Source organism: Panthera leo, chromosome C1 (assembly GCF_018350215.1).
Source record: "Panthera leo isolate Ple1 chromosome C1, P.leo_Ple1_pat1.1, whole genome shotgun sequence".
Taxonomy (NCBI): domain Eukaryota; kingdom Metazoa; phylum Chordata; class Mammalia; order Carnivora; family Felidae; genus Panthera; species Panthera leo.
In genome coordinates this window covers 164,186,967-164,206,600 of record NC_056686.1, presented here as the reverse complement: position 1 = coordinate 164,206,600, position 19,634 = coordinate 164,186,967, and the positions used below count along the sequence as shown (strand labels likewise).

At 41.8% G+C, this 19,634-nt stretch overlaps 1 long non-coding RNA gene across 5 annotated transcripts in view; it reads left to right on the top strand.

The window, feature by feature from the left end:
• The window catches only part of LOC122226288, a 60,789-nt gene extending 52,219 nt beyond the window's left edge, over nt 1-8,570 (top strand). For 3 of the 5 annotated variants that reach the window (XR_006205559.1, XR_006205555.1, XR_006205556.1), the window contains 2 exons: nt 5,415-5,546; nt 8,072-8,570. This is a non-coding gene — a long non-coding RNA (uncharacterized LOC122226288). The remainder of the gene's footprint in view (nt 1-5,414; nt 5,547-8,071) is intronic. The other 2 variants (XR_006205558.1, XR_006205557.1) reach the window with 1 other exon arrangement.
• The last annotated feature ends 11,064 nt before the right edge of the window (nt 8,571-19,634 follow it).

Here is a 19,634-nt window from a genome sequence, read left to right as displayed (position 1 = left end):
GAGGACTCCTTCATCGTTTAGCCCCAGGTAAAGGGAGAAGCAGAGATGCAGACAGGGATGGGACATGGTCAGCGGCTGGGGTTCCTCCCAGGGAATAATCTGTATTCATCTTTTGAGACCATGTTGGTATTTCGATTCATAAGTGGAAGAGTTTACAAATTCGACCCCGCTATAGATTTTAAATGCCATTTTTATTGAAACACTAATAATTCATTATACTTTAAAAATGAATCATTGAACTTCTGATAACTTAATTTGTAATCATTAGGTCTGATAGTCATGGAGGGATTAGGGAAGGGAGTAGGAAGATAGGTTGAGGCAGGGTGGCACTGTGGTAAATCAGTGGGCTCTGGAGACCGGCTGTGTGGCCCTAGGCAAGTTACTTAGTCTCTCTGTGGCTCAGTCTTCTCATCTGTGAAAATGGGGAATAATAAAAGTACCTACCTTACAGAGTTGTTACTGGGAATCATTGTGTCAGTAGTAAAGTGCGCATGTCAGCGCCTGACGCATAGCTTATATCTCCTGAGTACTTGCTATGATATGTTGGTCACTTATTTCTTTTAAAATAGAAGCTGTCAGCTTCGAATACCTCTAAAGAGATAGCAGCCTCGCCTGTTTACTTGCCTTTCTCCCCACTAGACTCTGAGTTCCTTTAGCCATCTTCGTATCCCTAGCCCTTAGCCTGCAGGAGACACCCATAATTATTTCTTGAATGAATTAATGAGCAAATGGTAGTGAGCTACTGCTTCTTCTTTCTTTCTCCTTCATCATGGAAGAATGAAAAAGGAGCGTGAATTCTGCCACGGTGTATGATTACTCTCTGGGGTTGTCTGACCACAGCAATTAAGAATTCACAAAGATGATTAATCTTACACAGCTGTGCTAGTAAAATAACTTTGATAGGCTCATTGAACGGGAATTTCCCTAAAGGGTCATAGAAGCCATCTCCCTGCTTTTGGGCAGGTGGTTCTAATATAATGCAGAAATGTTAGCTGTGTACTATTTCTAATAAATCTCCAAAAGAGAGAATTACTTATCTTCCTTGATGCTAATATATAATAATTTAGTGGCCTATATCTCTTATATAGGAACTGCATTGGGTAGTTTTAAAGGCATTAAAGATTTAGGTGAGGTACAATGAAAATGGATGTCAGATTTTGGAATGAATTCTCATTCAAGTGGCTGTTTTTCCTACATTAGAGATTCTTTGAAAATAAAGTGACTAAGTATCAATACTATGTGGCCTACTTGGCATTGTATCTAATGAGAGGTCCGTTGATACACCAAGTGATTTTCCTTTGTGAGGTCTTTATCAAGTGCCTTCTGTGTAGTAGGCATCTGCTTGGGGCCGGGATATAGTAGTGCATACTGTACACATGGTCCCTGTCCTCTTGGAGCTTGTACTCTAATGGTAAAGTTAGAGTCTGAGCAAGCAATTAAGAGGGCACTGAGTGTTTTTAAAGAAGATCTTGGTCTCTCGCGGTCCGTGAGTTCGAGCCCCGCGTCAGGCTCCGGGCTGATGGCTCGGAGCCTGGAGCCTGTTTCCGATTCTGTGTCTCCCTCTCTCTCTGCCCCTCCCCCGTTCATGCTCTGTCTCTCTCTGTCCCAAAAATAAATAAAAAAAAAAAAAAAAAACGTTGAAAAAAAAAAAAGAAAAAAAAAATTTTTTTAAAAAAAAGAAGATCTTGGTCAAGGGATCTTTCTGGGGGAGTGACCTTTAAGGAATGAAAAAGGTAGAAATTCACTCAGACGAGGATGGAGAAGTAGGTAGGGGCTAGATCATGCCAGGACTTACAGGTCACGTGTGGTGACTTTGAACCATGTCAGCTTACCTAAGCTGTATCATGTTTCCCAGAAATCCTTTCCTTGTATCGCTCTGGCTTAGTGTAGGTCATAAGAGACATGTAGCAGACTTGGAGGGCAGAAGTGAAGCATAAGCCACACTTTTCGTGTTCTGAAGGTTGGTGCAGGGCTCCATGTGCTATGGCAGGTTGTGTGTTGAGATCTGCCAGCTCACCCCACTGGTGTGGGGCAGCCCCCACCAGATCTCTTCCTTCAGCTTCCTCAAGCGCTGGCCAAGTACGTGTTCAGCTCCATGGCTAAAGTTGAGGTTGGGGTTGGTGAGTGACACATGGGTTCCAGTTTGTCCTCGCAGTTTCCAGTTGTCCTGAGATCCCAGTTCATCCTCAACGTTTCCAATGTGTCCTTGCTCTTGTCCACATCTGGCTGGCCTTCTGATCACCAGTCTGGTTGATCTATGATAACTGCTGGCTCAGAACTGGAAGCAGAGGCAATGGTTAACACAGACTGCTCCATCAGCTCCCACAATTGTGTAGTGTCTACACCCTGTGATGAATCTCTTTCTTTATCATGGTGATTCTTCTTGTTTGATCACATGCCGACTGATACATCATAAGAAGGATTTTGGTGTTTATCCCAAGAGCAATGGTGACTATTGAAAGGTTCTAAGCTGGATCAGAATTTTTTCTATTCTTTCTGCAGCATGAAGACTGGCTTAGAGCGGGGGTGGTTAGGACAAGGACAGATATGAGGAGATCTATGGATAGAGAATGCCAATGTTAGCCAATAAACAAGTTTGTTTGTTAGTTTGTTTTTTTCTCTCCGTGGCCCAGAATTAGGTTACTTCTCCAGCTCTTTCACAATTTGGTAAGTCCCCATGGCTGGGTCTTGAACAAGGAATGAAAATGGATGAGATGTTTGCCTTTTCAATGCTTGGCAACTCTTTATGCTCTCTCTCTTCCCCGATCTGCTAGCCAGAAGCAGAAGACCCAGTAGAGGACTCAAAAGCCCTAGAAGATGGTGGAGCCATAGGATAGCAAGAGTCTGGGTCCCTGGACAACAGTTTGCAACAGGAGGTCCAGCACCAACTCTCATTGAACTTTGCTGGTTGGAGAAATACATTTTTATTGTGTTCAATCACCCAGATTTTGCGCTTGTTTGCTAAAGTAGCAAGCATTATTTAACCTAAGTAATATAGAATGTGGACAATAGATAATCATGGAATAAGGTACTGGCAATGGAAATAGAGATATTTAGAAGGTAGAATTAGTAGTTCCTGGTGGTCGATTAGATGGAGTGGTGTTAGAGAAGGACACGTTAATCATTAGACAAGAATGTGTCCAGCGTTCCTAGGTTGAATAGCAGGGTGAATACAGTGAACTAAGTGAACTTGATATTGGCTTGACCAATAGCTTGTAATGTCTCATGATCCATATGGCATTTTGTGTTGTTTTTTCCTTCTACTTCTTAAAGCATCTCTAAGATTATATTACAAAGTCTTATCTCTATCAATTTCTAATTTTTAGATATAGGGGTCAGCCTGCAAAAGAGGAAAGGTGGTTATCATCGATCTTGCTAGGTCATCTTCCTCATTTTTGTCCTCATCCGGGCCTCTTAATGAAAGACAAAGGTGATATAAAATGAACATCCCCAGGCACATTTTTTTGTGTGGGTTTTCATGGATTGCAGTTGCCAAGAGGTGCTGAGGCTGCTTCTCAGGGAAAGATGATTGCTAGCCTCTACTGTCCAACCAATATTCATGTCTTGGAGGATATTGACAATTAAAATGGACAACAGTGATTCTTCATTTCCTTTGGCTTTGGATATCGGCCCCTTGGAGGGGTGTTAATACCTATGGCCAAATGGGAATTTATTGATATCAGTTTTTATAAGTCACCTACCAAATTTGGGTGCAAACCAGTAATCCAGAGGTGGGAGACATAATACGCCATCATTAGTCTCTAGATCCACAATCTTCATTTCCTCTGCTTGCCTTCCTTTCCTTTCTCTGGATAACAATGAATTGTTAGGCTGGTCTAAGTGTGCTGATTTGTTCACTCATTCATTCAACCAGTAATCTGTTCCAGGTAATGAACAGAGTACTGGGGATGCAAACCCCAACAGGTCGGAGGTCCTATGTTACAGGAGTTATATTTTAGTGAAATTATAGAAAAATGATTAGGCAGTTTTAGTCCAGAGTGGTAAGTTCTATGGAAACGTGTAGGAAGGAAACCAAACCCAATCTTAAGGAATCAGGAAGGCTTCCAGAGGAGTGGCAGAGAAGGGGTCATGAGGGGAGCGGAGGAAGGAAGGAAACGCTTTTACTAAGGGGAAGTGTGTTGGACGGGAGCAATTTCTTGATCTTACACTGGTGATCTTTGCGAGGCACTGTCCACCACAAGAGAGAGGATTCCTTAGAGCTGCTCTACACTGTTCACAGAAGACTCTGTTTCAAGGAAACTGGGAGATAGGGAATGTCTTCAGCTTGTTCCTCCTTTGGGATTTGTTTGGGGTGTGAGTCTTCCAATATTTTAATCTAAATTTGTCTCTGGTTGTGTGTACACATCTTCCTACTTCTTTTACTCCTTCTAATATCGTCAGACTGCAGAAAAAGACCCCGATGAACTAGATAGGGTAAGGTCCTGGGACTGGATTCAAACATACATTATTTTCATTCTTCTACAAGTGCCTGGTTATGATGTGAGGGAGACAATGCTTAAAAACACAAAGGTAAATGGACCTACAATTTTAGGCACCAACATACAGGGGCAAATGTGCCTGAAAATGATAGTTCAAGAAACATGGCTCCTGATGTATGTATGCAGCTGTGATTGGCAAGAACATGATTGTCAATGTGGGAAAAAGCTGAAGTAACCTGGAATACACAATATATAAAACTTCCCTGGGATCTCCAAGGAATGCTCAGGTGATTCAGATGCAGAGGTCCACGGAACACGATTTTAGAAAATGGTGCTCTAAAGAAAATCAGCTTAAAACGAGAGGTTTAATTTCTTTTTTTCCCCAAAGCTCCATGGAATTGTTTTCCATTCGTTTTTGGCTCTTCCTGAAGACATTTCCACATGATGACATAGGGAGAGCACATTTGCAAATCACATTCAGGGTGGTGAGAGATAATGAAATTGAAGTGTCAGCAGTTTGCAAAAGGAAGCTTTCTTTTTTTTCCCCTCCCAAGCCCTGTTATTACCTTATTCGATTTGCACTTTATTTTGAAGCACATATATAGAAATAAGCAAATTATTAATTCAAGCTTGTCTTCAATTTTGTGCTTGGCCTGCAAACCTCTAACATCTCCCCTAGTTCCCCAGGCGGACTGCTGAAGGCTTGGTGATAGGCTGAGGCGGGCATATTCATTATTCAATATGAGCTGCAAGCAATTTGATATTTCATGTGAGCATGTGGCAGAGCTGAGGGCGGGGGGGGGGGGGAAGTGTCATTCAGGGGAACATGGTCTAGGCTACTACCATTTTCATGTTTAGCTGAAGGCTTAACATTAGCTGTGCTCACATGTTTCAAGGATAAGGATAATTCCATCGAGAATCATGGCTGCAACCAGGTGTTTTTGTCTCTGTGACATGTCCTATTTCTCTGTGCAGGGAGCACTTCTTGAGCCAGGCCATATGCTCAGCATCACGGGAGCTTCATGTGTTCCGTCTGGAGCACTGGGAATAATGAGATCCTGAACCGCAAAGGGCAGAGTCCCTGGAAAGCAGCCATACTTGGTGGAGGTGGGGAATGCTCATGGTCCCCAGTTCCTGAAGCCTGGGAAGCAGTTCTATATGATGTCTGCATTGTCTGTCCACACCTCCATTCCCAGGGTGGGCATACACACTGCTTGAAGGAGTCCTGGGCCTTCTTAGTCCCCCGTATAGGAGAATTGGGCCCTGCAGTCTTCCTTCTGCACACATCAAAAAATGTCTTTTCTTTTGCTTAAGAAGGTTACCACCATGCTTTAAGATCATAGAGATTTAGAATGGAAAGATCATTAGAGTTCACTTTTTTTTAATGTTTATTTATTTATTTTGAGAGAGAGAGAGAGAGAGCAAGTGGGGGAGGGGCAGAGAGAGAGGGAGACACAGAATCAGAAGGAGGCTCTGTGACTCGATCTTACCAACTGTGAAATCACGACCTAAGCCAAAATCAAGTCGGATGCTTAACTGACTGAGCTACTCAGGCACCCCAAATTCACTTGTTTTAATGCCCTCATTTTTACCTATGTGCAATCTTGATATTAGAGAGATTAGGTGATTTGTCTGGGGACACACAGCTAGTTAGATATAACCTGGGGACCAGACCCCAGATATCTGGAATCTCAGTTGAGTGCTCTTTCTACTAAGACACCAAATACTTAGAACAGCGCCTAGAACGCAGAGGGAACTAAATTTATGTGTGCCGAGATGAAAGTGTTTTTTGAAAACTGTAACGTTCTCCTGAAATGTTCGGTCCAGCACATGTTCATTTTCAAAACCTTTCCACCATGTCGACAAAAGTTCTGAAAAATGCCCGCTGGGCTATCTGAGAGAGCTGGTCTGCAGCTTTTGGAGTTCTGGAGACTGGATGCACACCCCTCCACCACCCAACCCCCTTTCCCTGGTGTTTCGTGGCGGGATGGCTCAGTCTGCCATGGCTGATCTGTTAACTGAGTAGTATCAATGGTCACTTTGGGATGAGCACAGTCTGTGTGTTTGGAATAAATAATGAGTAAAATGGTATTGGGTTATCAGGGACAATAATAATGAAAAAGCCTGGGCTGCCCTCACCCCATTTAGGCACTAAGTGGCTTCCTTAAGCAACAGACCTGCAGCTGATGGTCTCGGCGGCCTCCTTGTGGCCGACTAACGTGTCCGGTTAGTTGACAGACGAGGACACTCAGGGCACAGAGCACAACTGAGGAGTATGGGAGACGACAGGTTTCAGCTGAGGTGCTGGGCAAATGAGCACAAGGCCCCGTTAGGGCACCTTGTGAAGTTAGAAGTGAAGTTAGAGACATGAAGAGGGAGAAATAGGAACATCAGGGCAATGTGAAGAAGCTACTGACATCTCATTCTGTATTTGCTTTCGCTTTAGTTTGTACACACACATGCGTGTACACACTGTTGAGTTTATGGTCACACTCCAGGTGTGACTTTAAAGTAGTAGTTTTCCCATGTGATCTGGGAAACCTGGAGGTCCTGAGACCTTTCCAGGGAGTCTGTCAGATCAGAACTACTTTCATCGTAATATTAGGATATTACCGGTCTTTCTCACTTTCATTTTCTCAGAGTGTTTTCCAGAACGCACAACATATGACACACAGCAGATTAAATGTGGGAGGAGGTATGAAAATCTGGTAGTTTGCTATTAGCCCATGTATTGAAGGGATTTGCAAAGATGCAAAACCATGCCATTATTCTTACTACATTTTGTTTTGCTCTGAAAATGTAGTCATTTTTATTTAAAAGTATGTTATTTATATTAACATGTAGTGGGTTTATTATCATTCTGAAACGAATCAACAAACATTTTAGACATTTCTCAGTTTTAATTTCTAATATGGTAAACATCAATGGCTAGAACTCACATAAACAAAAGTTCTCTGGAGTCCTCTGCAATTGTAATAGTCTTTTTTAAAAAATGTTTATCTTGAGAGAGAGAGAGAACATGTGCTCGAGTGGAGGAGGGGCAGAGAGAAAGGGGGAGAGAGAGAATCCCAAGCAGGCTCCACACTGTCAGTACAGAGCCCCAAACGTGGGACTCCATTTCACAAACCATGAGCTCATGGCCTGAGATGAAATCAATAGTTGGACATTTAATCGACTGAGCCACCTAGGTGCCCCTTGAAGCCTTGTTTTTGATCCATAATGTGTGATCCTTCTCGATAACCTACATTGCTAATCAAACCGGGCTTCAAGTGACTTTGGATTCTTTGTGCAATCAAAATCCATCGTTCGAGGTACCAACATCTGCAACCGATGAGGTTATATCAAAAGGATATGCCTGAGTTCAGAATGCAGATCCTCAGTATCATGGAAATTAAGTAGCTTTCAACGATTCTGCTTCAAGGGAGATATGTGTATTAAGAATGTTTAAGTCCTGGCATTTTTGTTAAAACTTGATCTCTTATTACTTTATAGTTTTATCTCACAAAGCTCAAAACCATACTACACATACACCAAGTTGCTATCAAGCAGAGTGCTTATTTGTATACTAAAATAAGACCTTATGTGTTGTCAAATACCTTTTTGATTGGGTAATGTCTTTATTTTGTTTTCAGTGCTCTGTGCTAATCCTCAGAAACGGATACGTACAAGTGAATGCCTTGCTCCACTGAGGTCTCACATCCTCCCATCCCCCACCATGGAGCAGGAAGCCTGTTGGTGCTACTTTTAAAAGGGTGCATTATTTTTGTGTGTGTTCACAGGAACCTGTCTAGTGATTATATTTTAGAACAATTTGCACATTTTCTAGGAAAGAAAAAAATTGGTGTAGTGTTTTGCAAAGCTCTTAGGAAAGAGACATCTCAGCGTTTCCCATTAGAATCACCTTTCACTAGGCTGTGTGGCATCCTTTGCAGGTGAATCGCTCAGGGCAGTTTTGGTGGTGCACACAACAGGACTGAAGGGTTAAAAGGCAAATCAGAACTCTGATCGGTGGAGGTTTACCTTTTCTGTCCTCTAGAGATACGGGGTATTGATCTAGTTCTGCTGCAAAGCTCTTTGCTTTATCACTGAATTTTAAACAGAAAGCATCTTGAAGTGCAGAGGCTGGTGAATTACTAGGAGCAGAGGTATTTTCACAAACATCAAGGATAGGCAGGCTTTGGAGTATTATCTAATGTTAGTGCTTTTTTTTTTTTTTTTTTTTAAATGGGAAACTGCATTGGTTGATAGATTATAAACTGCCTCTCCCACCTATTTACCCCACTTCTCTTGACTTTTCCACTTCTCCATTCCAATCTCTGGTACTTGTGACTTACTTAATGTGTTCCTTTCTGGAGACTCTGGGGAATAATCTCTTTCCTTGACTTTCCCAGCTCTTAGAGACTGCCCACATTCCTGGACTTGTGGCCCTCTCCTTCATTTTCTTTTCTTTTTTTTTTAATTAATTTTTAATGTTTATTTATTTTTGCAAGTGGGGGAAGGGCAGAGAGAGAGGAGACAGAGGATCCCATGTGGGCTTTAACAGCAGGGAGCCCAATACGGTGCTGGAAACCATGAACTGTGAGTCCACAATCTGAGCTGAAGTCGAAGGTTCAACCAACTGAGATGCTCAGGTGCACCCACCCCTGCCCCCCTTCATTTTCAGTCACAATGTTGCATCTCTCAGCTCATCTTCTCTGATCATACTCCCTCTCACTGACTAGGGACAGGTCTTCTGCTTTTGGGGACTTGTGATCACATTGAGCCCACTTGAATAATTCAGGATAATCTCATCTCAAGGCCCTTAACTTTAATCACATCTGCAAAGTCCTTTATGCCAAGTAGGATAACATGTCCATGGGCCCAGGGGATAAGGGTATGGACATCTGTGATGGGCCATTATTCTGCCTACCACACACATGGAACCTGGCTGAGTGTGCCAGCATCCCTATGAACGAAAAGCATCTCTTCTCAGAGAGATGCCCCTGTGTCCAAATGAACCAAATGTCATGCTGAATTAGTGACTTTACTCAGTAAGTATTTATTAAGCCCGTTGAACACTCAGTATTTGTTGAGATTAGCATTCCTTTCCTAAAGTAATGTTATATATTTCTTTTAAAAAGTTTTTTTAATGTTTATTTATTTTTGAGAGAGAGAGAGAGAGAGAGAGAGAGAGAGAGAGAGAGGGGGGGGAGGGGCAGAGAGAAAGGGAGACACAGAATCCAAAGCAGGCTCCAGGCTCTGAGCCGTCAGCACAGAGCCCGACGCGGGGCTTGAACCCAAGAACCGTAAGATCATGACCTAAGCTGAAGTCGGACGCTTAACTGACTGAGCCACCCAGGCGCCCCAAACTATATATTTCTTTAGCCCAGTTTTAGGTTTACAGAAAAATTGAAGAGAAAGTACAGAGAGTTCCCATATATTCCCTCTCCTCTGATTTTCCCTTAGTATTGGCATCTTGCACTGGTGTGGCCCATTTCTTACAACTGACGAATCAGTACTGATACATTAACTAAAGTGCATAGCTTACATTAGGCTTCGCTTTATGTTGTGTAGTTTAGAGGTTTTGCCAAATGTATAATGTCCTATATCAGCCATTTCAGTATCATACAGAATAGTTTCACTGCCCCCAAAACTGTTTCATCTGTTTCATCTGTTCCTTCTGTCCCCCTGTCCTCCAGCTCTTGATAGCCACTGATCCTTTTACTTTGTAGAATACCTGGGCCTTTTTCAGAGTGTCATACAGTTGGAGTCATAGTATGTAGCCTCTTCAGACTGGCTTCTTTCACTGCATAATATACATCTAAGTTTCCTCCATGTCTTTTCGTGACTTGACAGCTCATTTCATTTCATCACTGAATAATATCTACTTGTACAGATGCACTGCAGTTTATTTACTTTTCACCTAATGACAGAACATCTTGGTTGCTTTCGATTGTTGGCAATCAATAAGACTACAATTAATATCTGCATGCAGGTTTTGGTGGGGACATAGTTTTTATCTCATTCAGGTAAATATCTAGGAATGCAATCACTGGATCATATAGTAAGACTATATGGAGCCTTGTAAGAAACTGCCAAAAGATCAGTGTCTGTCTTTGTTTCTTTCTTTGTTTCTTTCTTTGTTTCTTTCTTTGTTTCTTTCTTTCTTTCTTTCTTTCTTTCTTTCAAATATTTTTAATGTTTATTTATTTTTGAGAGACAGAGAGAGACAGCACGAGCTGGGAAGGGGCAGAGAGAAAGACACAGAATCAGAAGCAGGCTCCAGGCTCTGAGCTGTCAGCACAGAGCCTGAGGCAGGGCTTAAACCCACAGACTGTGAGATCATGACCTGAGCCAAAGTCAGACACTTAACCAACTGAGCCCACCCAGGCGCCCCATCAGTGTTTTCAATTTGGAACTTCAGAGTAATTGAGGAAGGTTGAGCTGGCAGTGTCCTGGGCCTGCTTCTAAAACCTAGACCAGAGAAGTACTGTTTTTATGAACTTTACATATTGAAGTTCTGAGTAAGATGCATTTACAAAAGAATGATGCAGCTGGAAAGTAATTTGAACGCTTTTGAAAATCTGATGTGCCATTACAGATGTCCTTTCCTCCCACCTTCTCCTCCACTGTTCACCTTGCTTGGGAGCCCCAAAGGTGACTTGTATTATAACAGGGCGTAGTTAGATCCCTCCTTACAGAATCAGTGACTTTGAGGGTCACACTGCCAGGTCTGATCACACTGGTGAGAAGGCACACAAACTTTCTCTCCTGGAGAAAGATAACACTGCAGTCTGGAAACGATGAAATTATTGTCCTAACAATAACATATGAGAGTGCTCTGCAGAAGAACATAACTCCCTAAGGGCTTACAGCTATGCAGCTATTTGTCTAGATAAATACACACACCACATGCCACCTACTCGTGTACACTCCACTGATGACTGATATGCACAGCCTTAATGGACTCTTTTATGCTGCTACGGAGACTGTGTCTTAGTAGTTGGCAGGGTGACCGCAGCGTGGGTTTGAATTCCAGTTCTACCACTAACTTCCTGTATGACTTTAGGAAAATGATTTATCCTCTGTAAGCCTCAGTTTCCCCATCCATAAAATGGAAGTAATAGTAGTATCTACCTTGTAGGGTTGTTGTGTGGATATGATGAGACGATGTGTGTAAAGCCCAGTTCCTAGCACCATAGTAAGTCTTCAGTAAGTGCTGGATATACAGAAACCACTATTCTTCTTAAACCCCTACTTTTTGGTAGGAGAGGCCATTCCCCACCCCCACCCCCGCCCCTCCCAGTGAAATCCCAGAGGCAGAATTAAGTAAGGATGGTGTTTAGTACCCTTCATTTATCCCCCTCAAGAATCCCTTTCATCCTGGCAATTGGGTCTATTTAATTCCCATCCTCCACCTGCCCCACCTTCCCAGCTCAGTCTGTCCAATATTTTAGTTCTATCCCTGACTCCAGGCAGATGGTTTTAAGGAGTCTGAGGACATGTGCTCATTGATCTGGTGTGGTCGGCTTTTGCATCTGGTCTCATTCTGAGCGGACGGCTCAGCTTTTCTGTGGCTGAGTCCTGACATGTGTGCCTCTTCATCATTGATATATATTTTCTTCCCAGCATTTTATTTCCTGAGTAGATTTCTGCCTCTGAACTCAAGTTCTCTCCATATTTGAATCATCAAAAACTCACCCCCTGCTAACCACCTCCACTCCCGACCCCGCACTGAATGCCTGTCATTCAGCTGGAAGCTGATTGCCTCCCCTGCCTTGTCCCAGATTACACCACTTGGCACTTGTGCTGGTAGTTCTTTGTGCCTCTCGGCCTGGGCCGGACAAGGCTTCAGCTTCACTTTGCAAGATGTCATCCCTCTTAGCTCAGCTCCATTTTTGCGGCTCCCAGACTTTGCTGTCTCTTGCAATGTACATGCCGGGCAGTGACTCTGACCCTTTCTCAGTCTGACATATCCCACTGTGGTCAGAGGCCTGGATCTGTTACTAGGACCTGAGCTACTGGCTATAGACCCCGGTGTTACAGAAAGGCATACCCTGATATATCTTGGAAATTGGTCCAAGATGTAAATTGTGATGTAAGGAGCAAATTATTCAGGTCTTTGGCAAGAAACAGATGGCGTATTCAAGATGGATAACTGAGGAGAGATTAATAAATGGACTATTTAAGTGTGGGGGTAGGGTTTATAAAAAGCAATATAGTGCAGAACTGCTGGGTTAATCCCAGGAGAGAGCTATGCCACCACTATGCCTTGGTGGAGGAAGGGGAAAAGTGGTAACCAGAACTGGGAGGGAGACAGAGTGTGCATCATGGGGAGAGGGCTACTTGGCAAGGACTGGGGTCTTCAACTGAGGCAGGCAGCCCACCCAAAGCCACCATGCTGGGAAGCAGTCAATAAAATAAATACCTTTATATCATTCTCCCCTTCCCTCTGACCTGCTGATATTCCCATTGGCCGAACCCGCCTGGAAGCCTGAGAGCAAGGAAGCTCATTGATCCAGTTCACACAGGTTACCCAGAGTTGTGAGGACAGTGGGACCTGGCGAGGCAAACAGAAACAAGGGGTCACCAAGCTATGCATGATATCTGGCCGTGTATGGCTGTGTTCTTTGTGTACGTGGAGCCCAATTATGTCATTGTAGTGTTAAGGACATTCTACACCTTCTCAGTGACCTTATGGTTTACACTGTCTATGACCACTGACTACAACTCAGGCAGAGTTGTATGAGGTTATAGATCTAGGACTTTCACGATAATAGCAATGCTGTTTTGAACCTATATTTTTTTGTGATGGGTCACAAGAAATGACACCTTAGAAATGATGCACTGAGGATGGAAAGAGAATCTATTGTTTTATTTATGATTATTAAGTAAATTCCATGGGCTGAGTCACAGTACTCCAAAAAAAAAAGCTCATTTCTTCAACCTCCATAATTCATAATTTTATGCTCTTGTAGAAGTATAAAATCTCTATTAATAAATTCTAGAATGTGCTGCTTGAAAAAGAATCAAATGGGTCCAAAAAAATCTAGGATGTCAAGATAGGCAAAAGGAGGTTATTCACACCAATAAATGTTTCTCACCTCTCAAAGTGATTGAGTATATGTTCCTTTAAAGTAGCAGAATCACAACAATTGAACATGAAATATGATGATTCAAGGATGCACCTTGAGTAAAGAAAAGTAAATTAATATTAATAATACTTGTAATGGAGGTGCCTGGGTGTCTTAGTCAGTTAACATACAACTCTTGATTTTGGCTCAGGTCAGGATCTCATGGTTGGTGAGATCAAGCCCCAAGTCATCGAGCCTGCTTGGGATTCTCTTTCTTCTTCTCTCTCTCCCCTCCCCTGCTTTGTCTCTGTCTCTGTCTCTGTCTCTCTTTCAAAATAAATAAACAATAAAAATAATAATACTTGTAATAATAAGTAATATTTAGAAGTAGCAATAACTTCATCGATTCTGTGGTTGGAAGGGTCCTTGAGGATATGTGGTACATCTACTCAGCTAACTCCTGAATCCTCTCTTCTGTACCCTCCTAAAGGGTTATACAAGGTTTTACAACCACCTTGGTCTATGTAGACGTCCACTGACATTATTTCCTCAACCAACAACAGTTGTCATGGTTCAGATAAACATAATCTTAATCTATCATAATAATGTGGCTAATTGCATTATAACTGTCTATTATTGAAACAGAAATTTACTAGTGGTTTTAAAATAATCAATCAGATTTGAACTGAGCCCTCATCTGCATCAAATCGTTCTAACTGGGGGCAAATGACAGGGTCGAGATGAAATTAAGATAAATTCTGAAAGAGACCTGGAGAGAGGGAGGGGCCTAACATCTCTTTGTGGATAGGCAGGGACCTGGATACTTGGATGCCCATTGTACAGATGCCATGAAAGGCCCCCTAAGGGTGAGTATGATGCTCAAGGTTGTAGAGTTGCTGAGTTGGAACTTGAACTCAGAGTGCCCTTCTCTAAGTCAGGATTCTAAAGGGACTGTGAAGAGAATGTGAAGAGAGAATCTTCCCCTGGCTGGGTTGGGAGTGTACTTTGCAGAGTGTCCTTCTGCTACTTGGCGTTAATGTGAGGGCTCTACTTAATACAGGGAAAATGGAAGCGATCATTGCTCAACATCGGTCTGGTGGGGAAAGTGGGTGATGGGCATTGAGGAGGGCACCTGTTGGGATGAGCACTGGGTGTTGTATGGAAACCAATTTGACAATAAATTATATATAAAAAATAAATAAAATCTGTGACCTGATATGGGGGAAAGAAAAAAACAACACATGTCAGACTGGGTTTAAGGGACGGCCAGGGTTCATTCTCATTTCAAGGGAAGGAAAGGAAAGACCTTTATATGCACCTATAAATCCTGCCTTTTACAATTGCCTAATGGAATGAAGAAGTTAAAAGTAACCAATGCCATTTTCTTACTGGATACAATTAGCTGATCAAATATGTCATCTTGCAGATTCAGCTGATTGAATTGAAGCTAGCATCCTGTTTAGCAAAATAAAATCGTGGTGAATGTAACTGATTCTTTTCTTCCGTTTTTGTGAATATCATGGCTTTCGCCTTTTCTAGTAATTAATCCTCTCAAGCTCCCATTTTAACTTGTCAAAAGTAGGCCCAGTTTTGGAGAAGGAGCTTAGTTAGTAGATCATTTGATGATCCCCAGCAGACAAGCTGCTGCTCATCTGTGGCCTGGGCAGGGGTGCCTGGATGGCTCCACTGTTTGAGCATCCAACTCTTGATTTCAGCTCAGGTCATGATCTCATGGTTTGTGGGTTCAAGCCCCACACTAGACTCTGCTTTTACAGCATAGAGTCTGCTTGGGATTCTCTCTCCCTCTGTCTCTGGTCCTTCCTTGCTCTCTCTGTTTCTTTCTCTCAGAAAAAAAAAAAAAAAAATTGCTAGGGCAGATTACTCGACTGCCCTCTGCCCTCTAGAATTTCCAGTGTTCTGTGGAACACATCCAAGAATCTGTATTTTTAACAAGTTCTCCAGATAATTTTGAAAGTCCTCTAGGTTTGGGGGCTAATGATCAAAGATTATGTTTCTAGAGACTTGAAATTCTAAGTATAATTTTCTCCCTAGCCTTTAACAGTCCTCTGAAAAAACGTAAAAATCCTGGCTAAGTTAATACTGAAGGCTTTTCATCTTGTAGGGGTGAGCTGTGGGGCTGGGGAGGTGAGGCAGCTGAGAGAGAGTGGGGGTAGGAGGCAGAGGACGATGGTGGTGGTAAGGCCTGAGGAATGAAGACTCAGGAATCAAAGGGTCTGGAGTGGGGGTGGGTGGGGGAGAATAAAAGAGAGACTTGGTGTGTTGGACAAACGTGTTCAGGGCCAGCTCTGGGTGAATGAACACAGCTCGTAACCTTTGCTCTCCTACTTCCTTTGAGATGAAGATGATAATAGTAAGTGGGGTAGAGGGTTGTTATGTTTTCAGAATTTATATGGTATTGTGGTTTTTATCCTCTTCTCAACCCAAGAAACCACACGAAATTGAGCAGTTACGTAAACTAACCAGTAGGTCTGAGTACTGAACACAGTTTTAGAATTTATTAGATGTGAAAATATCTGACTTCGCCGTGAGGGGGCCACTTCGGCAAGTAGATGGTGGAAAGCTGAATGTTCCGGTTTGTTAGTCCTGTATTTTTCTTAAGGCTGAAGAAAGTAAATACACAATAATTGAGCATCTTCTGCGGACCTACGGGGAGTAGAGTCCTCACGTGATGTGTGGTGGGAGAAGTGGAGTCCTGGGTTCCTGTGGAACTCCTCAGTGCCACCCGAGCTGGGGCTGTGAAGATGAATGTCGCCCCAGCACTGCCCATCCACCTGTGTGTGGCCAACAGCCCCAAAGCCCAACAACGAGCACTTCAGTCAATTGAAAAATACTGTCATTTGAAAAGAACTACTGGTACTTCTTGCTCAAGAATTAGAAAGAAAAAGGACCCCATTTTCACAAGTAGTTCAGCAATTTTTAGGTTGTCTGAGATTTTCTCCCCAAGCTTTAAGGCATTAGCTTCTCCTTGAATCGTGCCTTTTCCCTTTTTCTTAAGACTATGACATGTTAAACTGTGATTTACTCATCTCTGTAATTAGATGCAGTGATTAGAATCCTCTTTATCTTACTCTGCAGTTTTCCTTTATGGGGAATTATGAAAGAATAATAGGTAAAAAGTTCAGAATGGGGGAAAGAATAAACAGAATGCTGAATGGTAAAAGGAGACAGAATGCTGAATGGATAATAAAATATTTAGTGCTTTTCAATTAACTGTTCTCACGATTAGTACACTAGTATATTATATCATAAAAATCATGTCTATTAATTTTTTGCAGCCATTATCTTGACTGTGATTTACTCCCCTCAAATCATTAACAATGCCATTAAAAAGGTGGATGGAGATGAACGTCCTGGATAGAGTTCAGGGATGTAATGGGATTATTGTTCAGGGTCATGGAGAGATTGAAGACCAGCGAATAGAAGGAAGGGGGTCAGAGAGTGTGGAGTTGGTGAGGGGAGAGAGTAGAGGAAGAAGGTGCAGAGCCCCAGGGTTTGAGAGACAGCCGCCCACTTGGTGCCAGAGTTGGGGAGGAGTGCCTTAGATGAGGCGATGTTGTCATCACCCCTGGAAGATGCAGGCTGAGGGAGCCCAGTGACTGGAAGAGCATGGGCTTTCCTTCCTGTGGAATTTCACACGCACAGAGAGGAGAAGATAAATATGTGTGTGTACAAGAGTCCCCAGGGTCCCATCGGAGGCAATGGAGCGTTCTTGTTCCAGGTTATGCCGGTGGTTTGAGAGCAGCATTTCCATCCAGCCAAAGAAAGGGCCATGACTCTTCATAAATAGTTCTCTTCTTGGGAAAATGAGATAAGCTGTAGAATCAGAAAAGTGTTAGTCAAGTAGACCAGGGAAGACTGAGGCTCTGTGGACTTGTACTACAGCTGTGCATTTTGAGAAGTTTGCTCGTGGGAACACCTGTCCATTGTTTTCTTTACCTGCCTGGGTGTCTACCTTCAAGTAATCAGTTAATCAATATTCAGTTTATCAGTCTGTTCTTGGTTCTGCATCTTTAGAGTCTTGAAATATCTTTTGGCTATATTTAAAGATAGGAATTTTATTACTATAAAATACAATGTTTTCAAGATTTTATTCTTTTTTAGTTCACACCCCCTCCTGCCCACCCCCCCCCCCAAACTTATCACTAGCACCTTGGACAATCACAAGGCCTTTGTGAATATAGAATCTATTTTAATTCAGGGTCTGAAATTCTAATTTTCTATCTGGGCTGCTTGGAGTGTACATTGGAGATGGGCCAGAGTCTCCTTTATATTTATATCGTGTGAGTCAGTGGTAGAGGCCAGAGTCAGAAGCCTCTGGTTTTTAAATTTTAAATGTTTTTTTTCCAAGTGGTTTGACCACAAGACATGTCCTCCTAAAGCAAGTTAATCTGTCATAATTTCATAAGCAGGAAATTGGGACTGACTAGTCAATCAGACAGCATTTTTAGTAGCTTAGTAGTATACTTATGAGTTAATATCATTTAGAAGTTGTTCATTATAACTAGGAAACAACATTTCTCTAACAGCCATGGAAGGTAGTATAGCTGGTCATGGTCTGATCTTGAAAGATGTCACTGAAACCTCACGAAATCTTGAAAACAAAGTTTAATAACAATATTTTATTTTATATATATATATATATATATATATATATATATATATATATATATCTTAATGTTTATTTTTTGAGAGAGCGCAACTGGAGGAGGGGCAGAGAGGGGGGGATAGAGCATCTGAAGTGGGCTCCACACGGACAGGCTGACAGCAGCCAGCCAGATGTGGGGCTCAAACTCATGAATCGTGAGATTATGACCCAAGCCAAAGTCAGATGCTCAACCTACTGAGCCACCGGGTGCCCTGATTATGACAGTTTAGATCCCAGAGTTCAGGTCTCACATTTTTTTAGATTACTGTCTTCTTAATTCCCATTATGAGATTTTATGTATAAATATATAATAATTTGTTATATATTTAAATGTATAATTTATATTTTATGATAGATAAAATTATATCATAAACAATATATATTTTGTAAATGTTATAGATAAATATAAAAAAATATTTATATTTATAGATAAATATAAATAAATATAGATAAATAGATAAATATAAATATAAATATAGATAAAATTATATCATAAACAATATATATTTTGTAAATGTTATAGATAAATATATCCTATATGAGTAGGATATATTATCCACTGTGTGTGTGTATGTATATATATATATATATTTTATACATACATATATATATTTTTTATATATACATATATATATATATATATATATATATATATATATATATATATATGAACAAGCTCATAATAAAAACCTGTGTGTCAAATTTCTAGATATATAAGCCTTAGTGAGACCTAGCACCTTTTTACTAGAACTAGGCACTCTGGGATCATCTTTATCACCTCCTCCCCTGTTCTCTGCTCCCTCCTCTTTTTTTTCTTTTTTTTTCTTCTCTTTTCTCCTTCCCCCTCCACTTCCTGCTTCTTTTTTTCTCTGGTGCAATTAAAACAAATCTCAAGAGCTAACTCTGCACCTCAGAGCTTCCCTGGCATTACTGAATGTTGCATGGCCAGCTCAAAAATCTAACGCATCATTCCAACTAGTGTAACTTCCCAAACATGCGGCTACATGCTCCAAGGCAATGCTTAGCTGTTGTTAGCGTGCTGCCTCTGAACATTAAGTATGCCAAATCCATGGTGTCTGTAGCTGTGAGGACGTGCCCAGAGATGCTACCAGTAGTCTGCTGTGATAAGCAGTCTTATTATATACTCTTGGCCCATAATGGTGACAGGTGACATTTTGCCTAAACAGTGTCAGGGGTAATCCATCACTGGTTACCCCTAATCACTATGTGCCTTTCTATGGGGATCATGTCCTTTCAATACCATTCAGAACGTGCCTTAGCTAATGTAATTTCTGGCTCTGAGATATATCAGGGGAGACAAAGTCTAGATCACTCACCATCGGAAACCAGAGGAGCGTATTTTGCATTAGCAAAACGTGGATGCTTACGTAGCTGTCACCTAACATAGGTCTCCAGTGTGGTCCCATTTACATGTCTACTATAATTGCTCTATGTTCTCATATTCTCAGCTTTAAA